This window comes from Gopherus flavomarginatus, chromosome 4 (genome assembly GCF_025201925.1).
Source record: "Gopherus flavomarginatus isolate rGopFla2 chromosome 4, rGopFla2.mat.asm, whole genome shotgun sequence".
NCBI classification, from domain to species: Eukaryota; Metazoa; Chordata; order Testudines; family Testudinidae; genus Gopherus; species Gopherus flavomarginatus.
In genome coordinates, this window is record NC_066620.1 from 44,632,371 (window position 1) to 44,645,172 (window position 12,802).

Below are 12,802 nucleotides of genomic sequence, written 5' to 3' on the forward strand. Positions count from 1 at the left end.
CACTTACAATGGTGTTAAATATATAAAAAGTGTTTTTAATGTATGGGGGGGGGAAGGTTGTACTCAGAAGCTTGCTATATGAAAGGGGTCACCAGTACAAAAGTTTGAGAACCACTGTTTTAGGGGGTATAGATTTGGGTTCCATGGATTCAGGGGATGCTAAGTGTCCATCTGCTTACTCCTCCCCACCTCATAAAAAGCAAACAAATCTAAGTACTTAATCTCAGAAGACAATATATTCTGAAGAGAGAGGTCAGATTGCTTTCATGTCCTAATCAAACGCAGTCTGAATTTGATTTGGAAGACAGTTTACAGGGATGTGATTAGTTATATGATTGATACATAGCAATGCATTTATTTATTGTAAGGTCCTAATCAAGTTAAGATGACCTCTACGGTTCCTTTTAAAAAATGTCTAAGACAGAGGATAAAAATGCTTTTCTTACACCAGAACTTCTGCAACACTTTGTGATGATGGTGAAATGTAGTCCTCAGAAGTATAGTTCTCTTAATAGGCTCACTCTGAAACTTTACAATAGCCAACTAAAACAAGTCCAGAAAAACGTTGTTATAAAAATAGCCTATTCTGTGCTCTAGAAATATAGTAGAAAAGAAAGAGTTAGGAAAAATGAGATTAAGGAAATTGTTGGTACTTGCAAAATGATTGCTTCCAAAGCACAAGATAAGAATCTTTCACAAATTGTGAAATCTGGCCCAGTTCTAAACACCCGAGAACACTGTGACTGGAGATCCCCACAACTAAGACAGGTCTTAAATGAGGTATATTGTCAGATTCTTGTGGAAGATGTAAGAGCTTCTCTTTTAATGTTTGCAAAAGACCTATAGGAACAGTTTAAAGCAACAATTTTTAGAGGCTTGTTTAGATGCAGATGTGGGAGTTGGCAGATTTTAACAAAATTTTAATGCCTCAAGAGAAGAGAGAGAGAAAGATAAATGGAACAGAGAAGATATTAGAGCAACCAGCCAAACAGCTCAGGCAAACCAGACTTTAGAATGTCTATTGCCACAGCTCTGCAACCAAAACTTTGAGTTCCACTTGGCTCAGATCCATTTGATTGTAGGACGATTATACATTTCTTTTAGAACAGGGTCGCCATGACCTCAAGCAAGTGGACACTCAAAATTACAGAGAATAGATCTACATTCTGCATTTTAGATGAACCAGTTTTTTTCTTTCATGCAAAGTATTGTGCCAGAAGAGCCAGATAACAAACCCAGCAATGTGAAAATGCTGAGAGATATTTTAGATATTAGAACAATATCCCCTACTTCTCTTGTGAATGTATACACAGGACCTTGTTTCTGAATTAATTTAATTACCAAAAAATATCATCCTGTGTTGGACTGCTTGTTTCTATCTCCCTGCTTTCCCATCCTGCCATTCACTAAATCAGGCCTGCACAACTCGTAAAGTGGCGAGGGACACATTACTCCAAAGAAAACAGCTGAGGGCCGAAACCTCCCGGCCCTGCAGAAACACCCCCCCCCCCCCCCAGGGCCGCCCAGCCCTGCAGAAACAAATCCTCCTTTCCCAGCGCCACCCCACCAAAACAGTTGTGGGCCAAAAAGGAAGGTTGGGGGTGGGGAGGTGATACTTTATTTTAAATCAACCAGGGGCTCCCTGCTGAAGAGGTGGCTGGGAGCCCTCATGGTCAAATTAAAGAGCTTGGTGCTCCTGTGACTGGGGGAACCCGGCAGGGCCAGCTCTAGGTTTTTTGCTGCCTCAAGCAAAAAAAAATTTGGCTGCCCCTCGTTCCGGTCCTGGGCTCCTCCCTGCTGCCCCAATCCTGGGCTCTCCCCCCACCCACCCACTCACACACGCCTCCTGCCGCCCCAGCGCTGGACTTCCCCCTTTGCTCCCCACCAGTGCCCTTCCCCCACCCCGCTGCTGCCCCAGCTCTGAGCTCCACCCCACCAGTGCCCCGCCCCCACACCTCCTGCCGCCCCAGCCCTGGGTCACTGGTAACTCGCTCCCAGGGCGGTTCGTTCAGCAGGAATTTTGGATGTGCACCAAACACAGACAGGATTGGTTCCCATATGGTTACAGAGCTGCAGTAAAGTGGAACAATTTTCAGCTTGTATGATTGGAGGATATCTGGATGCATATTATAAGACTGTCCTACATAAATGAGGAAAAGTTGAGGTGCCTTTATTATTCTTTTGTTCTACTTTTCCTTTCTATGGGGAATTTGCCAATGCAATATCACTGTCTTCCTTTTAAAACAAACAAAAAGGCAACGGCTGTTGAAAATAGCAATTCGAGTCCTAATAAGCATTTCTTGCTCAATTTTATCCTACTTTTTCTACAGCAAGTTACAGTGGATCAGTATATTTGATTTGGGAGAAATGAAGTAACAGCTGCCCAAACTGAGCTTGAGCACTCCTGAATTTTGAGGTGTTCAAATCTGGAAGGCAAGTGCTGGTGGGAGGGGGGCTGTGGGCTCCGCGGGGAAGCATGGCAGCAACATGTCTGGAGCTGCACGGAGCCAGACACGCTGGCGTTAGTGGCATGGTAAGGGGGCTGGGGGTTGGAGAAGGGGTAGCAGGTTCCAGGGGACAGTCAAGGGACAGGGAGCCGGGCGTTGGATGGGACGGAGGTTCCGGGGGGCAGTCAGGGGACAGGCAGCAGTTGGATAGGCATAGGAGTCCCAGGGGTTTATCAGGGGACAAGTAGGGGTTGGGGTCTTGGGGGGAAGTTGGGGGGGGTCTCAGGAGGAGGCAGTTGGGGATAAAAAGAAGGGAGGCTTAGATAGGAGCTGGAGTCCCAAGGGACAGTTAGGGGCAGGGGTCTCGGGAGGGGGCAATTGGGGGACAAGGAGCAGCAGTGCTTAGATAGGGGGTGGGGTTCCTGGGGGGCAGTTAGGGGCAGGGGTCCGGGGGAGGGGGCAATCAGCGGCCGCGGGCGGGGATTCAAAGGGATCTGGGCTGTAGGCAGCCCTGGGGAGCCCTGAGCCCTTTAAATTCCAGCCAGCCCTGCCGCTGGAGCCACATCCGGGATTCAAAGGGCTCTGGGCTGCCGGCAGCGTGGGGAGCCCTGAGCCCTTTAAATCCCAGCCGCGGCTGGGAAATTCTGCTGGCAGCCCAGAGCCCTTTGATTCCCTTCCGCGACTGAAATTTAAAGGGCTCAGGGCTCCTCGTGGCTGCCGGCAGCCCAGAGCCCTGTGACTCCCGGCCGCGGCTGGGATTTAAAGGGCTCTGGGCTCCCCGCAGAGCGCAGTGTGCAGAGGATTTAAAATCCCCCTGTGGGCCGCATGTTGTGCAGGCCTGCACTAAATCCTCCCATGATATCAGATGAAACTTCCCACCAGTTTACAGTTGGGGAAAGGGAGTAAAGTTCCAAGGAATTAGTCTTTTTCAAGGCTCTTTCTTGATGGCTTGTTTTATTGTTCGCAGATCAGTCGTGCAAAAAAAAAAAAAAAAAAAAAAAAGAGGAGGGGGGTGTAATTTAAAAATACAGCAAAAATTTCTCTAAGCTATACCAGCATGAAGGGTCTAGAAGAAGAGAGGACACCCTTTGATCCAGCTTTTCTTCCTTATATACTCCACCCTCAGCAGTCACATGACAGACAGGGACTTGTTAACCTTCTACAGACTGAATCACCTGTATCTTGTCACATAATCTCAATGGCAGCCTTAATTGTGGCATTTTCTAACATATGAGTACTTGACTTGGAAACCTTAATCTTCTATCACTCTGTGTAAAATTTTATATATTGCTCTCTTCTTTTTCCTCTCATTTATAAGGATGTTTAGTTCTACTGTTTCAGTCAAATATTCTTTAATCATGACCCAGCAATTTAAATAATCAGATGCTCTATGTAGCCTTTTATTGTAATAGAAATAATGGCAAAAATACCACCAAAAAGTCCTCCAAATCTCAATGAGTCAAACCAGCCATCAGTGAAGTTGATCAGAATTGTGGGAAGACTGTCATGTATTTATATGCATTCATGGTCATTAGATGCCATTTTAAAAAAGAACATTGCACTTCAGTATTTACCATTTATCTTTTGCCATTGGCATTTGTGATTATTCTCTATATACATAGAATTGGAAATATTGTAGTAAACTTAGAAGCTGCATGTAGATGGTAAATGTCCAGTTCTTAATGAAAGCCTGTGTACATTAATTCCACACGAGCAGAGAAGATTTGTACCAACATTTTCTTATTCTTTGCTGATCCTTACAGTTCTGCAGACTACTGTTGCTTTGGCATAAAATTATATGTTACATAACTGCAGAAGTGAATTTTTGATTGAGGAAGCTGAAGTACTGTCATACTCAGAAAAATGAAATAGTAAATGAAAAATTAAATTTCTTCCCAAAGTCATGAGTCTTTCACGGGTGTTAAATAGCACACAATTCATGGTGGTCAACCAGGAAGTCGAAATGTCTCCCACCTCTTCTCTGGTGGAACGTGTCTTAAAGCATTTTACCTCTGGGTGATCTGCCCTTAACTTTAAGGTTTTAAGAACATAATTTCTAATCTATATACATATCTTCTTACATATTATCCACGCATCCATTTCGCAAAGATGATGTCAACCACTGAGAGACAGGTTTCAGTAGAACACTTGCATAATGCTCTTTGGTAAATTAAATATCAGATCCAGGGGATCCCTGTAACCCTTACCCTGTGCCCTCTGCCAGTTGACATCAAGAGGTCCCTGAGTCACCACGATTTATAAACTTTCTAATTATGCTTATTCAGTTTGGCTTTCCATGAATGGCTAGGTTTCTTGCTCTTTGCATCCTTAATGAAGGGCTTTATTTTGGAAAATTTGACTTGTGTTTCTTACACATTTATATCCATGTCAGCTGCATCTGAAAGCTTTTTATTATCCAGTAATATAAGTACAATACACAAGGCCCCCATCCTTACTACATCTGATTCTTTTTGAAGACCAACACCTGTTGCACTGCCCACTGCAAAGCAAGATGACATGTACACTCACTAAAAATAAAAAGGGGGTGGAGTAGGGTGGGAGTTAAATCTTCAAAAGTGTTAGTGATATTTGTATACCCCAATTTTCAGACAGTTTTGAGTAAGCATCCTCTGAAAATCAGTCACTTTAAAGTAGTTTCAGGTGAATCATCCAGAATTACTTGTCACTTTTGAAAACATAGTTGTATATGCTGTTTCCCATTTCCTCCTAACCTCTACTGTATTTCACCCATCTGTCACTATAATGTGAGTTCCTCAGGATAGGGACCTTTCTTTCTTTCTTTGTCTTGAAAAATCCTAGCATATTGCAAGTACAATCTTAAGCAATACATAAGTATAGAAAATGATTAATTTTAAAATTGTAAAGTGACTCTTTAACAGCATATGTAGTTGTAGAAGCTAAGAAAAAGACAATCAATACTCAAGCGTCAGGCATAATCAGATCACCTGTAGGGGTCAAGAAGGAACATGAGCATTGCCCAGTTGGCTAAGTGCATTCGGGATATTTGTCTGGCACTAAAACAAGTGTTGGTCACTGCTAGAGGCAGGATACTAACTGGTGGCACCTGAAAGTGAGAAGATACACAAAACTGTGCCCAACCCCAGTTAGCAGCAGTGAACAGAGCTCATACTATGCCTGACAAAAAGCAAAGTCTAGCCTGCCTTCCCGGAGAAGTCTCCACTGCAGTGGCTTGATCTAGTTTGGCAAATCGTCTCTTCTAAAAATTAGGATTTCAGTAATAGGAGTAAACAAAAGATGAGCCTTAGGGAAAACCTGATGAATTCCCCTACAATGTACATATCTTACAGGAGGCAGATTTGTGGCACAATCCCTGGCATAAAGCTCAGAGAGGTTCACAAAACTGTTTACATAAATATTCTGTACACCTAGATCACCAGAGGTCATTCTTCATCTGCCCCAAAAAGAGTTCAAATACCACTTCTTCCATTGATCAAATGGGCAGCAACATAACAGAGAATATTAAAAACCATCTTGTTTGTATCAGTGGTGAACCAATCTTTTATTAAATCCTGTCTGGTTCTTCAACAGTTGGGAAACGTGCCACTCAATCCCATTCTTTAAGGCTCTAGTAACGATCTTTTGCATCCACATTTTGAAGCAATCCTGTAATTTTATCTTCACCTTGTATATGAGTAATACAATAAAGGTTTCACTTGCAGTGCTTAGAATTATTTGATGCATCTGAAAGTAAAGAAGCAATTTAACAACAAAGATGACAAATGAGTTACCGAAATGCCCCCAATTTCTTTTGGAATGAAGAAACTATCTCTTTTTTCACTAAATTGAGTTCATAATCTTGGGTAGAAATTAATCTCTTCCGCTTGGATTAAAAGAACATTGATAGTTCTATGAAAAGCTTAAATTAACTGGCCAGTTTGAGAACATTTTATTATCCATCAAAAGAAGAGGAAATTCTCCCAATATTTTTTTCCTTTTTTAGCAGCTTTCCAGAGATGATCAGTTATTTTTCAAAAATAGATTTAAATGGAGAAAATGTTAGATTCTGTTCCCCCACCCCATCCAATAATTTCTAAACTTAGTTAGGATGTTCTAGTTCCTCTTAAAGAGTAAAAACAGGAACTGCTTATGCTGTCAGCAGCCACATGAGACTACAACAACCTTTCATACTTCACTGGAACAAGGAGCTTTGCTGTAAAGGAACACACAATATTTTTTCAGGGTTTGTGAAACTACTGAACATGTACATCATTAATTTTTAAAAATGTATTTTAAAAAATGAGTAGATTTCATGATATCTAGACTTTAAAATCAGATTATCCCACTTAGCATTTTGCTTCCCGTCCAGCCTCTCTTCAGTGCTGGAATTATTATAGCTGTCAATGTTCCCATGCTCCTCCAGAATTAGGGCTTTTAATGCTCTATATCTTTTTTTATGTTGAGATACAAACCTCTGAGATGGTGTGCAGCACTAGGCTTGGTTCTAACAGCCATCCTGAACTATCAAGGACAGAAAAAATGTTTCCAGTCTTAATGGTCATGAGATATACAGTATTGAAATGGTCACTGTTCCCTTGGACCAATAGAGGTATTTTGGCACCGTCCAAGACTTAAAAGAGCAACTCCCAGACCTCAGACCAAATTTTCACTACCTGTTCCTGACAGCAAATCTTCCAGTTGCATTACCATGTTCCTACGTGTCCTTAAGGTTGACAAATGAATTTCTGAGCTTAGGAAAAATAAAACATCTTTGGCTCCCTTCCTCACACCTGTGTCCTGTTCACTCCCTGTCTCATGGCTGACCCAGACCACGTCTTTTCATGGTGTTACATGATCTCCATTCTGTTTATGCACTACATTTACTTCTGATATGTTAATTGTATATGCAAAAAAGAAGCTGAGAGTGGGAAACTAGCTACAAGAAGCATTGTGGCAGTGGACCTGGTGTCAGAGTAGCATAGAGAAATGTAATATAGCCTTGAAAAGGGAAATCCTCTTACTCTTCCACTGATGCAAAGTATGAAGCAAATTTAAAATGCCTGTAGTATATGGAAAAGAATGAGGGAGAGCATCAGAAGATCAGTATCCCATGAGCTTCAATTTAACCATTATTGAATACTAGTAGCTGAAAGCCCATGCTGTTGCACAGACAGATGTGGCAGTTGGGCCAAGTAATCCGCCATCTGTGTAGTTTTTCTCATACAACCAATGAAATTGTTGCATGTAAATTACTTGTAGAATAAAGGTGGTGATTGGTTGAGTTATCCCTGCTATCACAATGGTTTAGGACTCTTGGCATGGAATAAATATATGCTATACTACACCTGTACTCAGTATGTGTGTAATTTGTAAAGTCAAAATGACTGAGAACAAACTGGATAGTAAGATGGTGAACCCAGTGATGATTCAGCCTAGTAATATTTTAACAAAAAGCTTTCAGCCTAGCTTGTAGCTGTTTCCATCACTTCACATTGACTCCAGGCATTCTAGGCTTCAGAGTGACAATTCTGGAATCTTATTATATAGATACAAAACTTCATATTCTAATATCAGAAACAAGTACACTGTGTCCCTTTCTGTCAGACTGAAGGGTAGTAAAGCATGATCAAGACACATTAATGAGCTATTTCCAGTTTAGGGGAGAAGCAAGGAAGCACCTATATACTACAACAACTTCTTAATTTAAGTTTTCTAAAAATACTGTTTGGATTGCTGAGAGAAGTCTTACATTATTTATTTATTCTTTGTTAAATTATGACAGTATGTTTATTGCTGTACAAGGCAAAATACAGAAGGTACAAGGAATTTATAATCTTCAAAACACTATTGCTTGTCAGTGAAGTTAATTAAAAATGCCAGATTAATCCTACAGATCCTGTCCAGCATTGAGGCCTTTTTGCACCTATCTTCCAAAGTATGGAAATATATATTGTGTTTCAGTCCTCGCTTTCATGCTAACTCTTCATTATGAGAAATCACAACTATAAAAGTGTGTAGACATGTGATCAATGTGACTGCTGAAAAACCTGAAATACAATGGATAATACATACGATCTGATTACATTTTGATTCATAGCCATGCAGAGCATTGGGCAGTTTAGGTCTTTACTTTACTTTAGTAACTCTATGGCTTAATGGGTCTACTCGCTTCAGCTTTCTCTGTCCTGCAATCTTATGTTAACTCTCCACTAGCTTTGTAGAAATCAAAACCCAACTAGCATACAGTACTGTTCCCCAGCCTCCCCACTCAGTTTCTAACACTGAATTATTTTTGAATTAATATTTTGCTCTGGAATTTAAATGGGAACCAAAACAGGCAACTGTATAGGTCTATAAATGTGACCCATCTATTATTTTTACATCTAGAAAAATTCAGCAAGTGTGTTTTTAAGAGCCTGTTTTTTGTATGTAAAGCTGGGAAGGATACAGGACATCTCCCTAAAGAACTGCCAACTGCCCCACTTCCCACATTGTGATTAAAACATTTGGATCCAATGATTGTCTGATAATATAATTTAAAGAGGTTAGAAAAGCAAGGTCTCCTTTTTTGAGAGCCCACAATTTTGGAATATTCTCCCATTTAATGTACACCAGAATTAATTTGTGGCATCCTTCCTGGGAAGACTGAAGATTTATTTTCTTTTTCATTTGTGTGAATGGGGGAAGGGAGTTGGAATATGTGATGGTTATTTTGGTGTGCTTGGGATAGAACTGTTTGTGTTTATAACAGTGGTTCTCAAACTATGGTTTGTGGACTACCACTGTTATATGGAACTTTTTCCTGGTGGTCTTCGGAATGGAATATTTATACAATCAAGCAGTGCGGGGACTGATAGGTTGGGAAAAGAATTGAGGTGAAAACCTGTCCCCATTTAAATCTATTGAACTCTCATTCAAGGGGCCAAGATTTCACCTACAGTCTTTAAGAGGATATTTCTCTTGCCATGTAAGTTGCAGAAATAGTGGTGGGGGAAGTGTTATTCTTTAATTATTTATCTCTGTATATTTAATGCTCTCATTGTTATGCTATCTCTGTAGTACCAAAACATCTGATAGGTGACTATGGAAATGTATTTTGCAGAATATAGAAGCTGAAGTTGTAGCATACAGTGATTCTAGGATTTCTTTGACCACTGGCTCATTTTTGCCATTTCGTAGCTATTGACTGTTGTCCTATTGTTAAGACAAGCCAGGGCTTTCAGGGATGAGCTCTTAAATAAAAAGTAGTTATATTATGTTTATTTCATTCATAGGTGGGGAATTAAACTCTGTTGTTGTTACACTTTCAGAAGTTTCTCAGTTAATTTATCAGAGATCAGGTTCCTCAGTGCTTCTAGAGTCTAATTAATGACTTGTAATAGTAGAAAAATGCTGCTCTCTATTTAGTGCTCAGTCCTGTGAGGTGCTGCATACCTTCCCCTCCTGTTGAAGTCAGTGTAAGGTGAGGATGCTCAACACCATGCAGAATCAAGCCCTTAAGTCATTAGTTCTAGAAGCCTCAAGATATTTTCAGAAATGCTGCTCTTGCAGGGGCATGTGTTGATATTAATATAGATATGAAGGAATAGCTTAGCTTCTTAAGCAAATGAGAGCTCATTTTGCAACTTATTTCTATAGTTACTGAATTCTCTAGTTGCTCTGCAACTCAGTAGTTGGCATAATATAATATTTCATAACTTTTTCAGGTTGGTACACAAGTAATCAGTGTCTGCGTGACAGTGATGGTGACATTGTAGACTATACACAAGAGGACCACATGCCCCACCTCCCACGCTGGAGGTAAGTTGTAAGATCTACTGCAGAGAGTGAGTGTGTGCGAACATATATGAGACTTTCAGGCTTACTTCTTAAATACAAACCTTTTTATGTTTTGACAATGTTTTCTGATACCCCTGCACGTTATGGGCCAACTCCTCACTTCCTGCTAACAGCCATAATAAGTGGAGTCTGATGGATGTTCCAGGGAGATGGAATTCCTTCTTGACCATAGAGCTAGTTGCAGTGATGCTGCTATAGACAGTAATGTCTGCTGCCGGGGCAGTCCCCTCTCAAATGTGGGTTTTGGCCAGTAAATTCATTTTTGTAAATAAATTATGTTGATATTCTCTGCTGCCTTGAGAAGAATTATATATGCTGTAATACTCTCTCGTATTCTTGAAATTGTAATAGTCTGTTAGTACTTAATTACCTGTGGAGGACATGTGGGCTAACTCATTAGTTGCGTTAGTAATATGACTCATAACTAGTGACTAAAAAAATGTCACCTCAAAAAAATTAACAGAAAGGCATGAGAATTCTTACAGTATGCAACACAAACCAGTGCTATTAATAAACAGAGAGAGCTGCCTAGCCCAGTTTTATGCTATATATACAGCAAAAAATACCATGCGTTCTCTTGTACTCTCTGTATGTTATGTAAGCACCTGTTCACTGTTCCATAGTTGGGTGTTAGTGAGGTCTACAGTCCTGTTTTTCTCTGTCATTAGATCGCTTATCGGTGTGAAGAATACACCATGTTTATGCCCTTTGAATATTCTGTGTAGGTTTTGTTTAGTTTCTCTTCATAATTTTTAATAGGCAGTGTTTGAAGCTTTGCTGTGGCTGAAATCTCTCCTTTGCAGACTGACTTTTGTGGTTGATGGTATTCTCCCCCCCACCCACCCAAAAAAAAAAAAAAAAAAAAAAAGTCCATCTACAAAAATTTGGTAGGGAGGTGTATTCTGAGACTATCTGGTCCAACGGATCGGGGTTTTTGGAGGAAATACTGAATTTGGGATTGTTCTTAGCTGTTATTTATCATAACTTGAAAATTTATGTGCCACTGGTTGCGATGGAGCAAGTTTATGCACTCTGTTCACAAAGCCTTCTGTGTAGTGGTGTGGGCACACAGCCTTCTCCAACAGGAGCTGCACTTTTCCCTCAGATGTTATCCTACCATGGAGAAGGTTCTATGGACTGCACCTGGCATAAGAGTTTATGAGCAGCATTGTATAAATATGTGCTGTTTATGTGCAACTGGTGATGGTTAAAGTGTTCCTCATCAGCACCTGCACTTCTGCACCCTCGTGTCAGCCTCTTCTCCCCCTCACCCCAGCATTAAATCAATCTTATCACAGAATCATAGAATATCAGGGTTGGAAGGGATCTTAAGACACTAATACACAATCTTTGGAGGGGAGCAGTTAGGTTAGAGAGAAGGATGGGTTGAGAGGGCAGAGATAAGGTTCCAGCATAATGTTAACGTATGTAGATGCCTATGTGTAGTAGTAGCTCCAACTGCTTCGCAACGTGTGTGTGTGTGTGTGTGTAGAGGGAGAGTGTGATTATTCCTGTCCACATAATGATAAACATCGTAAGAACACACACATGTATCTTCTTTTTTTAAATTGCGTCCAAAACAGTACAGATATTTGTAAATCAGTTAATTCACACTGAATTACAGTTCACAAGATAAGGATGACAAATGAGAGCATTCAGGATAAACCAGTCTGCTAAAATATTAAGGAATTGATGGACAACTGAAGGGAAAAAAAAGTGTCGGGGGGGGGGGAGAAGGCAGAATGGAAGTTAGAACTTGGTACCTACTAGGTGACAGATATGTGCTGTTATCACTTGACGATTTGGACAGCTTGATTTATCTTAGCAATTACCAAAAGTCCATATAGAAGATGAGTAAATGACTCTGTGTGTACAGAGGTGATTGGTGTAACCACACTTGTGATTTTATTGTCACTTTAACAAGCACACTAGCCTTGCATATTACTCCTCAGAGACGTACACTATGCTGTATCTTCAACCCAATAGCAGACTTGTTCTTCTTCTTCATTCCACACCTCTGTAAAGATAATATGGAATAAAACGAGCCCTGATGTTGTGTGACGGAGTTGGAGCCACTATGTTAATTCTGAATCAGAATTAAATCATACTGTACACCATCTTCCCCCATGCCTACAACTCAGTGCTGGCACTTGGATTCCAAGCCACCACTTCCTTTCAGTTGTGTTATCAAACATAGTAGAGCCATCTGTGATGTCTGCAGGAGTTTTGTGAATTAGAGTTTACTATACATGTGTATGCTGTCTCTGACTTCCAGACTGGGAACACTAGAAATGAGTCTCTTTCTCATAGTTTAGTCTCTGGTTAAAGACTGCACCTGAGTGCTATATATGGACAGGGGTGTGTGTGTGTGCATTTAAAGGAGAGGTTTTGGAAGCACATCTTCATTGGTAAAGCAAAGTGATTGTACTGGAGAACTGTAGAAACACTGTAATGGGATGAAATGAAGAAATAGTGGGATGAGATGAAGCAATCCAATTGCCATGGAATAGCCCAACTGCTACAACTGTTCATAAGAT

The 12,802-nt window shown here is 40.6% G+C and overlaps 1 protein-coding gene across 17 annotated transcripts in view; it reads left to right on the plus strand.

The window, feature by feature from the left end:
- The window catches only part of TRERF1 (transcriptional regulating factor 1), a 145,626-nt gene that overhangs the window by 97,014 nt on the left and 35,810 nt on the right, over window positions 1-12,802 (plus strand). For all 17 annotated transcript variants that reach the window (XM_050951766.1, XM_050951754.1, XM_050951757.1 and 14 more), the window contains one exon: window positions 10,133-10,226. The gene's annotated coding sequence lies outside the window, so the exon portion shown is untranslated. The remainder of the gene's footprint in view (window positions 1-10,132; window positions 10,227-12,802) is intronic.